General features: G+C 48.8%; 1 protein-coding gene across 2 annotated transcripts in view; it reads left to right on the top strand.

Moving 5' to 3' along the window:
* LOC143777149 (solute carrier organic anion transporter family member 1C1-like) overlaps window positions 1-13,315 on the top strand; it is a 160,714-nt gene that overhangs the window by 25,069 nt on the left and 122,330 nt on the right. The gene's annotated exons all lie outside the window — the stretch shown is intronic.

Raw genomic sequence — 13,315 nt, 5'->3', positions numbered from 1 at the left:
GGTGTTGCCTGGTTCCAACCCAGTCAGCTTTCTCTCTAACTTCCTGCCTAACCCCCAGTTTTACCAGACTGTGAGGAGTGGCCTAATGAATAGTACCCTTAGCTCCCCCTGGAGGCCAGACTGTGAAATGTATTGGTGTATGTGATACCTGGTCAGATGAACTCCTTCAGTGCCATCAGACGTACCATAGCCCCCCTTAGCGGCGGAGCCACAGTACTGCAACGACCAGGACTCTGGGGCGCTGCACTCCCCCCCGGTTAAATCCAGTACTCCTGGACTGGGAAGAAAACAACAATACATGTCAGCAAAAAGACATACAATTTTGAAAATGCAAGTACAAGTCAACTTTTTAACAGAGCTTCTCTTTATGGGAGGTTAGGACACTTGAACGTTACAAACATGGTTAAATACTTTTTAAAATAACTTTACTATAAATAACTTTTCTTACCCAACCGGGTATTCTACTAAGTGCAAAATCTTTGAACAAAAATTTAACATTGCCTTTAAGGACGTACTCGCTAAATCCACTAAAGACCTTCTTATATCACATATAAGGCTAATTAACGTTTTTGCATTCTCCTTCTTTACGTCTGCAGGACCGCCTGTCCTAACTGCTCCAGACCTACTGCCTCTCCTTTCTGTTACAGGACCGCTCCTTTCTGCCCGAGCCTACTGTCCTTCCACTACTATACACAGTATAGAACATCATTTTTCTTTCAGTTTAAGATCACTGAGCCATCTCTGTACGGCTCCTAGGAGGACTCACCACTAACCCCTACGGGTTCACTTCCTGTCCTCATTCTTCTATTAACATTATTGAACATTTCTTACAATCAACTAGTTAGTTACATTCAACTTTCACATATCAACATCATCAATACTTTCTTTTCAAGACATTATTGCCATTCAACCATCTTAAGGCAACACTGTACATAAGTGCAAGATGTAAACATCCCCTTTAAGAGGGGACCAAGTCTCTACGAGGTAGTGCAACTTCTCAAGCCGCAAGTCCGTATGCAGCAAGGACTCCAGTGCAGGTTCCAAGAACTGTATCTTCGCAAAGAGTCCGTCTTTTATGTAAAACCAGTAGAGAGCACCTTTAAGAAGGTGCAAACTATATACAAGGAGTTTGTATCATGCATTGTTCATGATTCAGCAGTTCTTGATAACTTGTGCAAAACGTAGAAAACAAACAAAAACAATAGGGATCCCGGGTCAACAAAGGGATCCCTTTAAGAGTTAACCCTGGACGGGTTTTAGCAGCAAAATAGCAGAGAAAAACCATGAAAACAATTAACTTATTTACATTGGCAAAGTGTTAAGATATTTACTTAAACCACTCAGGAGGCAGCACCGGCGGAGGCAACCCCTTAGGGTATTGCGCACCGCCTGGTACTGCATAAGGGGACGTGTTGTCCCATCTGGGGGTCTGCGTACCCACTGTCTTCAGTTCTGGAGCAGCACGGGCACCACCCACCGGAAGAGGTGCCTCCTTGGCCACGAGGGTGGTGGAGGTGACAATGCTGCATGTCGTGGTCTTGACCATAGTGCACGTGGGGGTGACCTCGGTGGTCCTGGTAATGACCATGGGCTGACCACAAGGGGGCACCTTTGCTACAGGGGTTAGCTTCACTGGCACCTTAATCGGGGGTATCACAGGGCTCTGCCTCTTGCGGACATTCAGGGCAAACCACCACTTTTCCCCAAAGTGCCTGGTGTACGAGACTTCATCCCCCGGGTAGAGATCCCGGTCTGGGTGGCCCTCTCTGAGATGCGACTCAACATCCCTTCGGTTTACAAACACCTCCGCATACAGGCCCGGCTTTTTAATGAAGCCCCAGCCTCCGCGGAGCTTGAAGGTGGTGATGATGCCCTGCCTGCGCGGGGCCTGGTGAGCGGTGGGGTCCTTGCGGGCCCGGTCCTTGACCGCCAGGTCTTTCTGATGGTAGGCCTCCAGCCCAGCCTGGTACGCCTTTTCCTTCTCCTTCCACTGCTGTTCCAGCTGGGCCTGGTATTCCTCCCAGCTCAGGGCCTGCACCATCTCCCCTTCCCGTGTCTTCACCCCGGGGAACCCCATGAGGTCGGATCCTGGGTTCACCCAGCGGCATACCGTGCACTCCGCACGGGTCTCACACAACAGGGTGGTTGGCGCGATCGGGGCCTTCAGGCGGTGTTCCATGCCCGTTGCCTCTTCCCATGGTAACAGGCGTTGGAGTCTATGGGTCCCAGGGAGAGGGGGTGCCGCAACGGGGCCTATTAACAAGTCCTCTGCCGGCGGGACAGGGTCGACTGACTCACCAGCCAATGCAGGTTCCTCCTCCGCGGCGGGTTCCGCTGGCGGTGTCGGCGAGGGCCTCAGCAACAACTCCGGCAGTGGTGCAGGATCCGATGTCAGAGGACCTTCTTCCGGCGCTACCTGTTGTGGAGCCTGGGCCTTCGCGTTCAGCTGAAGGAGCTGGTGGATCAAGTCTCCCATCTCAGCTTGCAAAAGATCAGCACTGTCCGTGGAGAGTGGGCTGCGGTACTCGTCCGGGTAGTTGGGGGAGACTTCTGCTTCCACCCCACATTCGGGTTCCGAGCTGCTGGCCATGGTGTCCTCCACGTGGGTCACTTCCTGGTCCTTTTCCCGCTCTCTCCTTCGTGGGCGGTTTCGTTTTCTCTGTTTCCGCCCACCATTGAGAATCAGGAGGCGGATCTCGGCTGCTGACGGACACGTCCTCACGGTGCAGAAATATTTAGACTGGGCGGCCATTGTCGTTCGTGCTCTCCAGCTTGTCTACGCCCACTCCACGCCCTTCTTCTTCTCCTGCGCTCTCCTCAGCGCTGTAATGGCGGTGGATTTTGGCGGCAAGTGGCACAGCACAGTCTTTGTAATAAGTCACAGTCCAAGTATAATAAATCACAGTTCCAAGGCACACATGACCTGATTCTTCAGGCTTAAGTAGATCCTGTTCTTGACGCCAAGTTGTAGCGCCCCCACTGCCGCAGGGCCGAGGGGTACCCGGTACCGGGCCTCTGAGTCTCTGTTCTGGGGTTGTCACGGTGGCTATACCCGGTCCGTGACCCTGCTGAGGGGCGTACAATGATAGGTGTGCGTGATGGTGATGATGTTGTAGTGGTGCGGTGCAGGTTGCAGTAAATAACGAGGACACCAGGTTGCAGTCTCTTTACCTCTTTACTGAAGGCTTCAGGATCCTCAATCTGGAATACGGTTAACCGGGCTGCGCAAGCCTGGCCGGTCCGATGGCACATCCAGAGCTCCATTTGCAGGTGGAAATCTGTGCCTACCTTCTAGCGCTTGTGTGTTGTAGTCCTTCCCTGATAAGCACCACGGGATAGTCCTCACAACTGTTGTGTCTGTTTCTCGTGTTCCCTCACAACTCGATTCTGATGTTCTTCCACGTCCCACAGATCTTATGGTTAGGACGCACCCGTATGACGGGGAGGCTCGGAGCTCTTCCGGGACTCTAGCGTCGCCCCACTCCTGTTGTTACCCCCCTTGTGTCTTCTGTTGTGAACTCCGTTTTCAGGCTCCCTCTTGTGGTCACAGATGGTATTGTGTGACTTTGGTTTTTTGGCTCCCCCTGGTGGTTTGGTTTATTATCCTGCGGGTCTGCTGGATCAGCTGCCTCGTTATTCACCAGGGAGGCTCCTATTTAGGTCTGCTTCACTTCCACTTGTTGCCGGCTGTCAATGTATTCAGTGCTATTCTGATTACTCCTGATTATCTCGTTTTCTGCCTCTTCAGGATAAGCTAAGTTCTGTTTGAATATTTTTTGCTCATCTGCCTGCAATATGATTCCTGTGTATGATGAGTCTAGTCCAGCTTGCTAACATGTGATTTCTTTTTGCTGGTAAGCTCTGGGGTACGGAGTTGCTTCCCCCGCACTGTTAGTTGGTGCGGGGGCTCGAGCAATCTCTGCGTGGATATTTTGAATAGGGTTTTTTATTGACCGCACAGTTTCCTTCTTATTTTCTGCTATCTAGTATTAGCGGGCCTCATTTGCTAAATCTGATTTCATCTCTGCGTTTGTGCTTTCCCCTTAACTCACCGTTAATATTTGTGGGGGGCTATTCTATATCTTTGGGGTCATTCCACTGAGGCAAGTGAGGACTTATTTTCCCTCCAGGAATAGTCAGTTTCTCAGGCCGTGACGTCTAGGATTTTTAGGTAACGTTTCACGGCTGCCTATAGTTGTTTGCGGATAGGATCAGGTTGCGGTCAATCTAGTTACCACTTCCCCAGAGCTAGTAGTCTGTTCAGTTACTTAGCTAGTCCGACCTGCGATCCTTGCCACTAGGATCATAACAGTCTTCCTAGGTCAATTGGGTGAGACAGCCCGCCTATAACTGACTGTCCTGCCGTAGGTTTGAAGTTTGGCCTGGAGCTCTATACTTCCTCGGCGTTCCGGCCACCGGTTACGCGCCTCAGTAGGATGTTGCCTCGTCTTACAGCACGACTCCTACTGGTATTCTCCTTGTTGCGTTGATCTCGTTTCTCACTCAGCACAATAAACCTCGCTTCTTGTCCTTTCTTGGGGTACCGCCACTATATCGTGCAGGCGCGGTCCCGTAACGTTCTCTCTGGTTGCTAGGCCTCTGTCAGGATCCCACCCCTGACAGGGACCCCTCTGAATCTTCCCCTACAACACCCTCTGCCACAAGGTGTTGCCTGGTTCCAACCCAGTCAGCTTTCTCTCTAACTTCCTGCCTAACCCCCAGTTTTACCAGACTGTGAGGAGTGGCCTAATGAATAGTACCCTTAGCTCCCCCTGGAGGCCAGACTGTGAAATGTATTGGTGTATGTGATACCTGGTCAGATGAACTCCTTCAGTGCCATCAGACGTACCATAGCTCCCCTTAGAGGTGGAGCCACAGTACTGCAACGACCAGGACTCTGGGGCGCTGCACTCCCCCCCGGTTAAATCCAGTACTCCTGGACTGGGAAGAAAACAACAATACATGTCAGCAAAAACACATACAATTTTGAAAATGCAAGTACGAGTAAACTTTTTAACAGAGCTTCCCTTTATGGGAGGTGAGGACACTTGAACGTTACAAACATGGTTAAATACTTTTTTAAAATAACTTTACTATAAATAACTTTTCTTACCCAACTGGGTATTCTACTAAGTGCAAAATCTTTGAACAATAATTTAACATTGCCTTTAAGGACGTACTCGCTAAATCCACTAAAGACCTTCTTATATCACATATAAGGCTAATTAACGTTTTTGCATTCTCCTTCTTTACCTCTGCAGGACCGCCTGTCCTAACTGCTCCAGACCTACTGCCTCTCCTTTCTGTTACAGGACCGCTCCTTTCCGCCCGAGCCTACTGTCCTTCCACTACTATACAAAGTATAGAACATATCATTTTTCTTTCAGTTTAAGATCACTGAGCCATCTCTGTATGGCTCCTAGGAGGACTTACCACTAACCCCTACGGGTTCACTCCCTGTCCTCATTCTTCTATTAACATTATTGAACATTTCTTACAATCAACTAGTTAGTTACATTCAACTTTCACATATCAACATCATCAATACTTTCTTTTCAAGACATTATTGCCATTCAACCATCTTAAGGCAACACTTCATAAGTGCAGGAACACCTTTAAGAGGGGACCAAGTCTCTATGAGGTAGTGCAACTTCTCAAGCTGCAAATCCGTATGCAGCAAGGACTCCAGTGCAGATTCCAAGAACCGTATCTTTGCAAAGAGTCCGTCTTTTATGGAAAACCAGTAGAGAGCACCTTTAAGAAGGTGCAAACTATATACAAGGAGTTTGTATCATGCATTGTTCATGATTCGGCAGTTCTTGATAACTTGTGCAAAACGTCGAAAACAAACAAAAATAATAGGGATCCCGGGTCAACAAAGGGATCCCTTTAAGAGTTAACCCTGGACGGGTATAAAGCAGCAAAAAGCAGGGAAACAAACAGTTAACTATTTACATATTCAGGTTTCTGAGGTTTAGTTGGACGGCTTCCAGGGCTGCACCTGGCACAACCCTTCTTGGCCTGGGAAAAGTGAGGTCCAGGGTTACACCCAGTGCTGGACAAACGCCGTTAATCCATCTTTCATGTACGGTTAAATCATGCACAGCGATGGAGGTCTGCGCAGCTTGAGTATGGGCATTTGCTGCAGCAGAGGTAGCGGCTGCTGCAAGATCAGTCACTGGAATGGAGTCAGCAGTTGTGGCACTAGCAGTCACTGGAGTGGTGTCGGTCGTCAGGGCAGGGTCGTCCTTCATACCTGCTTCAGATGCGGTCCCTCCGGTGCCGATCTGCTCCGTCTCCGCTGGGATCTGAAATGCTGGCTGCAGGGCCTTGCGCTGCGGTGTTGTCATCTCCGTTTGCAGCATCTCGCTTTCCGGCAGAGCCTTGCTTTCTGGCTTTGGAGCGCTGTAACTTCCTTCTTGCTCCGGACCAGACGAGGCTGCCGACAGACGTCTGGCAAGGCTCCCGATGATGGCCTTCTTCCACCTGGCCTCAGTGCTCAGCTGCGTCTGCAGGAGTTGGTGGATCTGCTCGTCCGCTCCGGTCTGCAGGAGGTCAGCGTCAACTGTGGAGGTCTGGCTGCGGTGCCTCTCCGGGTTGCTGGGGGAGTCCTCGGCTCTGACCCCACGCTCCGGCTCCGGGCGGCTGGCCATGGCGTCCTCCATGTCACTGACTTCTTCTTCCTGGTCCTTTTCCCGCTCTCTCCTTCGTGGGCGGTTTCGCTTTCGTTGTCTCCACCCCCCATTGAGGATCAGGAGGCGGATCTCGGCTGCTGACGGACACGTCCTCAAGGAGCAGAAATATTTAGACTGGGCGGCCATTGTCTTTCGCGCTCTCCAGCTTGTCTACGCCCACTCCACGCCCTTCTTCTTCTCCTGCGCTCTCCTTAGCGCTGTAATGGCGGCGGTTTTGGCGGGAACTTCTGGCGGCAAGTGGCAATACACAGTCTTTGCAATAAGTCACAGTCCAAGCACAATAAATCACAGTTCCAAGGCACACATGACCCGATTCTTCAGGCTTAAGTAGATCCTGTTCGTGACTCCAAGTTGTAGCGCCCCCACTGCCGCAGGGCCGAGGGGTACCCGGTACCGGGCCTCTGAGTCTCTGCTCTGGGGTTGTCACGGTGGCTAGACCTGGTCCGTGACCCTGCTGAGGGGCGTACAGTAATAGATGTGGATGGTGGAAGTGGTGCGGTGCAGTAAATAACGAGGACACCAGGTTGCAGTCTCTTTACCTCTTTACTGAAGGTTTCTGGGTCCTCAGTCCGGAATATGGTTAGCCGGGCTGCGCAAGTCCGGCCGGTCCGATGGCACCTCCAGAGTTCCCTTCGCAGGTGGAAATCTGTGCCTTCCTTCTAGCGCTTATGTGTTGTGGTCCTCCCCTGCTGTGCTTACGGGATAGTCCCCACAACTGTTGTGTCTGTTTCTCGTGTTCCCTCACAACTCGATTCTGATGTTCTTCTTCTTCTTCTCGTCCCCCAGATCTTATGGTAGGATGCACCCGTATGACGGGAAGGCTCGGAGCTCTTCCGGGACCCTAGAGTCGCCCCTCTCCACAAGTTGCCCCCTATGTCTGCGTAGGTGATGTAGGTGAGACAGCCAGCCTATAGCTCTCTGCCCTGCTGTTGGTTTGAAGTAATGCTTAGAGCCCTGTACTTCCTCGGCGTTCCGGCCACCGTTTATTTATGCCTCAGTAGGATGTTGCCTCGGTCTAACAGCACGACTCCTACTGGTATTCTCCCTGTTGCGTTGATCTCGTTTCTCACTCAGCACAATAAATCTCGCTTCTTGTCCTTTCTTAGGGTACCGCCGCTATGAAGTGCTGGCGCGGTCCCATAGCTTTCTCTCTGATTGCCAGGCCTCTGTCAGGATCCCACCCCTGACAGGGACCCCTCCGAATCTTCCCCCACAACACCCTCTGCCACAAGGTGTTGCCTGGTTCTAACCCAGTCAGCGTTCTCTCTAACTTCCTGCCTAACCCCCAGTTTTACCAGACTGTGAGGAGTGGCCTAATGAATAGCACCCTTAGCTCCCCCTGGAGGCCAGACTGTGAAGTGTATTGGTGTCTGTGATACCTGGTCAGATGAACTCCTTCAGTGCCATCAGACGTACCATAGCTCCCCTTAGCGGCGGAGCCACAGTACTGCAATGACCAGGACTCTGGGGCGCTGCATATATATACAGGGCAGTGATGGTACTGTGCAGTGTATATATACAGGGCAGTGATGGTACTGTGCAGTGTATATATACAGGAGGAGTGGTACTGTGCAGTGTATATATACAGGAGGAGTGGTACTGTGCAGTGTATATATACAGGACAGGAGGAGTGGTACTGTGCAGTGTATATATACAGGACAGGAGGAGTGGTACTGTGCAGTGTGTATATACAGGAGGAGTGGTACTGTGCAGTGTATATATACAGGAGGAGTGGTACTGTGCAGTGTATATATACAGGACAGGAGGAGTGGTACTGTGCAGTGTATATATACAGGATAGGAGGAGTGGTACTGTGCAGTGTATATATACAGGACAGGAGGAGTGGTACTGTGCAGTGTATATATACAGGAGGAGTGGTACTGTGCAGTGTATATATACAGGACAGGAGGAGTGGTACTGTGCAGTGTATATATACAGGAGGAGTGGTACTGTGCAGTGTATATATACAGGAGGAGCGGTACTGTGCAGTGTACATATACAGGACAGGAGGAGTGGTACTGTGCAGTGTATATATACAGGAGGAGTGGTACTGTGCAGTGTATATATACAGGACAGGAGGATTGGTACTGTGCAGTGTATATATACAGGACAGGAGGAGTGGTACTGTGCAGTGTATATATACAGGAGGAGTGGTACTGTGCAGTGTATATATACAGGAGGAGTGGTGCTGTGCAGTGTATATATACAGGAGGAGTGGTACTGTGCAGTGTATATATACAGGAGGAGTGGTACTGTGCAGTGTATATATACAGGACAGGAGGAGTGGTACTGTGCAGTGTATATATACAGGAGGAGTGGTACTGTGCAGTGTATATATACAGGAGGAGAGGTACTGTGCAGTGTACATATACAGGACAGGAGGAGTGGTACTGTGCAGTGTATATATACAGGAGGAGTGGTACTGTGCAGTGTATATATACAGGACAGGAGGAGCGGTACTGTGCAGTGTATATATACAGGACAGGAGGAGTGGTACTGTGCAGTGTATATATACAGGAGGAGTGGTACTGTGCAGTGTATATATACAGGACAGGAGGAGCGGTACTGTGCAGTGTATATATACAGGAGTGGTACTGTGCAGTGTACAGATACAGGAGTGGTACTGTGCAGTGTATATATACAGGAGTGGTACTGTGCAGTGTATATATACAGGAGGAGCGGTACTGTGCAGTGTATATATACAGGACAGGAGGAGTGGTACTGTGCAGTGTATATATACAGGAGGAGTGGTACTGTGCAGTGTATATATACAGGACAGGAGGAGTGGTACTGTGCAGTGTATATATACAGGAGGAGTGGTACTGTGCAGTGTATATATACAGGAGGAGTGGTACTGTGCAGTGTATATATACAGGAGGAGTGGTGCTGTGCAGTGTATATATACAGGACAGGAGGAGTGGTGCTGTGCAGTGTATATATACAGGAGGAGTGGTACTGTGCAGGGTATATATACAGGAGGAGTGGTACTGTGCAGTATATATATAAAGGACAGGAGGAGTGGTACTGTGCAGTGTATATATACAGGAGGAGTGGTACTGTGCAGTGTATATATACAGGAGGAGTGGTACTGTGCAGTGTATATATACAGGACAGGAGGAGTGGTACTGTCCAGTGTATATATACAGGAGGAGTGGTACTGTGCAGTGTATATATACAGGAGGAGAGGTACTGTGCAGTGTACATATACAGGACAGGAGGAGTGGTACTGTGCAGTGTATATATACAGGAGGAGTGGTACTGTGCAGTGTATATATACAGGACAGGAGGAGCGGTACTGTGCAGTGTATATATACAGGACAGGAGGAGTGGTACTGTGCAGTGTATATATACAGGAGGAGTGGTACTGTGCAGTGTATATATACAGGACAGGAGGAGCGGTACTGTGCAGTGTATATATACAGGAGTGGTACTGTGCAGTGTACAGATACAGGAGTGGTACTGTGCAGTGTATATATACAGGAGTGGTACTGTGCAGTGTATATATACAGGAGGAGCGGTACTGTGCAGTGTATATATACAGGACAGGAGGAGTGGTACTGTGCAGTGTATATATACAGGAGGAGTGGTACTGTGCAGTGTATATATACAGGACAGGAGGAGTGGTACTGTGCAGTGTATATATACAGGAGGAGTGGTACTGTGCAGTGTATATATACAGGAGGAGTGGTACTGTGCAGTGTATATATACAGGAGGAGTGGTGCTGTGCAGTGTATATATACAGGACAGGAGGAGTGGTGCTGTGCAGTGTATATATACAGGAGGAGTGGTACTGTGCAGGGTATATATACAGGAGGAGTGGTACTGTGCAGTATATATATAAAGGACAGGAGGAGTGGTACTGTGCAGTGTATATATACAGGAGGAGTGGTACTGTGCAGTGTATATATACAGGAGGAGTGGTACTGTGCAGTGTATATATACAGGAGTGGTACTGTGCAGTGTATATATACAGGAGGAGTGGTACTGTGCAGTGTATATATACAGGAGTGGTACTGTGCAGGGTATATATACAGGACAGGAGGAGTGGTACTGTGCAGTGTATATATACAGGAGGAGTGGTACTGTGCAGTGTATATATACAGGAGGAGTGGTACTGTGCAGTGTATATATACAGGAGTGGTACTGTGCAGTGTATATATACAGGAGGAGTGGTACTGTGCAGTGTGTATATACAGGAGTGGTACTGTGCAGTGTAAATATACAGGACAGGAGGATTGGTACTGTGCAGTGTATATATACAGGACAGGAGGATTGGTACTGTGCAGTGTATACATACAGGAGGAGTGGTACTGTGCGGTGTATATATACAGGAGGAGTGGTACTGTGCAGTGTATATATACAGGAGGAGTGGTGCTGTGCAGTGTGTATATACAGGAGTGGTACTGTGCAGTGTAAATATACAGGACAGGAGGATTGGTACTGTGCAGTGTATATATACAGGACAGGAGGATTGGTACTGTGCAGTGTATACATACAGGAGGAGTGGTACTGTGCGGTGTATATATACAGGAGGAGTGGTACTGTGCAGTGTATATATACAGGAGGAGTGGTACTGTGCAGTGTGTATATACAGGAGTGGTACTGTGCAGTGTAAATATACAGGACAGGAGGATTGGTACTGTGCAGTGTATATATACAGGAGGAGTGGTACTGTGCAGTGTATATATACAGGACAGGAGGATTGGTACTGTGCAGTGTATATATACAGGAGGAGTGGTACTGTGCGGTGTATATATACAGGAGGAGTGGTACTGTGCAGTATATATATACAGGAGGAGTGGTGCTGTGCAGTGTATATATACAGGAGGAGCGGTACTGTGCAGTGTATATATACAGGACAGGAGGAGTGGTACTGTGCAGTGTATATATACAGGACAGGAGGAGTGGTACTGTGCAGTGTATATATACAGGACAGGAGGAGTGGTACTGTGCAGTGTATATATACAGGACAGGAGGAGGGGTACTGTGCAGTGTATATATACAGGAGGATTGGTACTGTGCAGTGTATACATACAGGAGGAGTGGTACTGTGCGGTGTATATATACAGGAGGAGTGGTACTGTGCGGTGTATATATACAGGAGGAGTGGTACTGTGCAGTATATATATACAGGAGGAGTCGTGCTGTGCAGTGTATATATACAGGAGGAGCGGTACTGTGCAGTGTATATATACAGGACAGGAGGAGTGGTACTGTGCAGTGTATATATACAGGACAGGAGGAGTGGTACTGTGCAGTGTATATATACAGGACAGGAGGAGTGGTACTGTGCAGTGTATATATACAGGACAGGAGGAGGGGTACTGTGCAGTGTATATATACAGGAGGAGTGGTACTGTGCAGTGTATATATACAGGAGGAGTGGTACTGTGCAGTGTATATATACAGGAGGAGTGGTGCTGTGCAGTGTATATATACAGGAGGAGTGGTACTGTGCAGTGTATATATACAGGAGTGGTACTGTGCAGTGTATATATACAGGAGGAGTGGTACTGTGCAGTGAATATATACAGGACAGGAGGAGTGGTACTGAGCAGTGTATATATACAGGAGGAGGGTACTGTGCAGGGTATATATACAGGACAGGAGGAGTGGTACTGTGCAGTGTATATATACAGGAGTGGTACTGTGCAGTGTATATATACAGGACAGGAGGATTGGTACTGTGCAGTGTATATATACAGGACAGGAGGATTGGTACTGTGCAGTGTATATATACAGGAGGATTGGTACTGTGCAGTGTATATATACAGGAGGAGTGGTACTGTGTGGTGTATATATACAGGAGGAGTGGTACTGTGCAGTGTATATATACAGGACAGGAGGAGTGGTACTGTGCAGTGTATATATACAGGAGGAGTGGGACTGTGCAGTGTATATATACAGGAGGAGTAGTACTGTGCAGTGTATATATACAGGAGGAGTGGTACTGTGCAGTGTATATATACAGGACAGGAGGAGTGGTACTGTGCAGTGTATATATACAGGACAGGAGGAGTGGTACTGTGCAGTGTATATATACAGGACAGGAGGAGTGGTACTGTGCAGTGTATATATACAGGAGGAGTGGGACTGTGCAGTGTATATATACAGGAGGAGTAGTACTGTGCAGTGTATATATACAGGAGGAGTGGTGCTGTGCAGTGTATATATACAGGAGGAGCGGTACTGTGCAGTGTATATATACAGGACAGGAGGAGTGGTACTGTGCAGTGTATATATACAGGACAGGAGGAGTGGTACTGTGCAGTGTATATATACAGGACAGGAGGAGCGGTACTGTGCAGTGTATATATACAGGACAGGAGGAGTGGTACTGTGCAGTGTATATATACAGGAGGAGTAGTACTGTGCAGTGAATATATACAGGAGGAGTGGTACTGTGCAGTGCATATATACAGGAGGAGTGGTACTGTGCAGTGTATATATACAGGAGGAGCGGTACTGTGCAGTGTATATATACAGGACGAGCGGTACTGTGCAGTGTATATATACAGGAGGAGGGGTGCTGTGTAGTGTATATATACAGGACAGGAGGAGGGGTACTGTGCAGTGTATATATACAGGAGGAGTGGTACTGTGCAGTGTATATATACAG

The sequence above is a fragment of the Ranitomeya variabilis genome, chromosome 5, assembly GCF_051348905.1.
Source record: "Ranitomeya variabilis isolate aRanVar5 chromosome 5, aRanVar5.hap1, whole genome shotgun sequence".
Classification (NCBI taxonomy): Eukaryota; Metazoa; Chordata; class Amphibia; order Anura; family Dendrobatidae; genus Ranitomeya; species Ranitomeya variabilis.
This window is presented reverse-complemented; position numbering and strand designations above follow the sequence as displayed.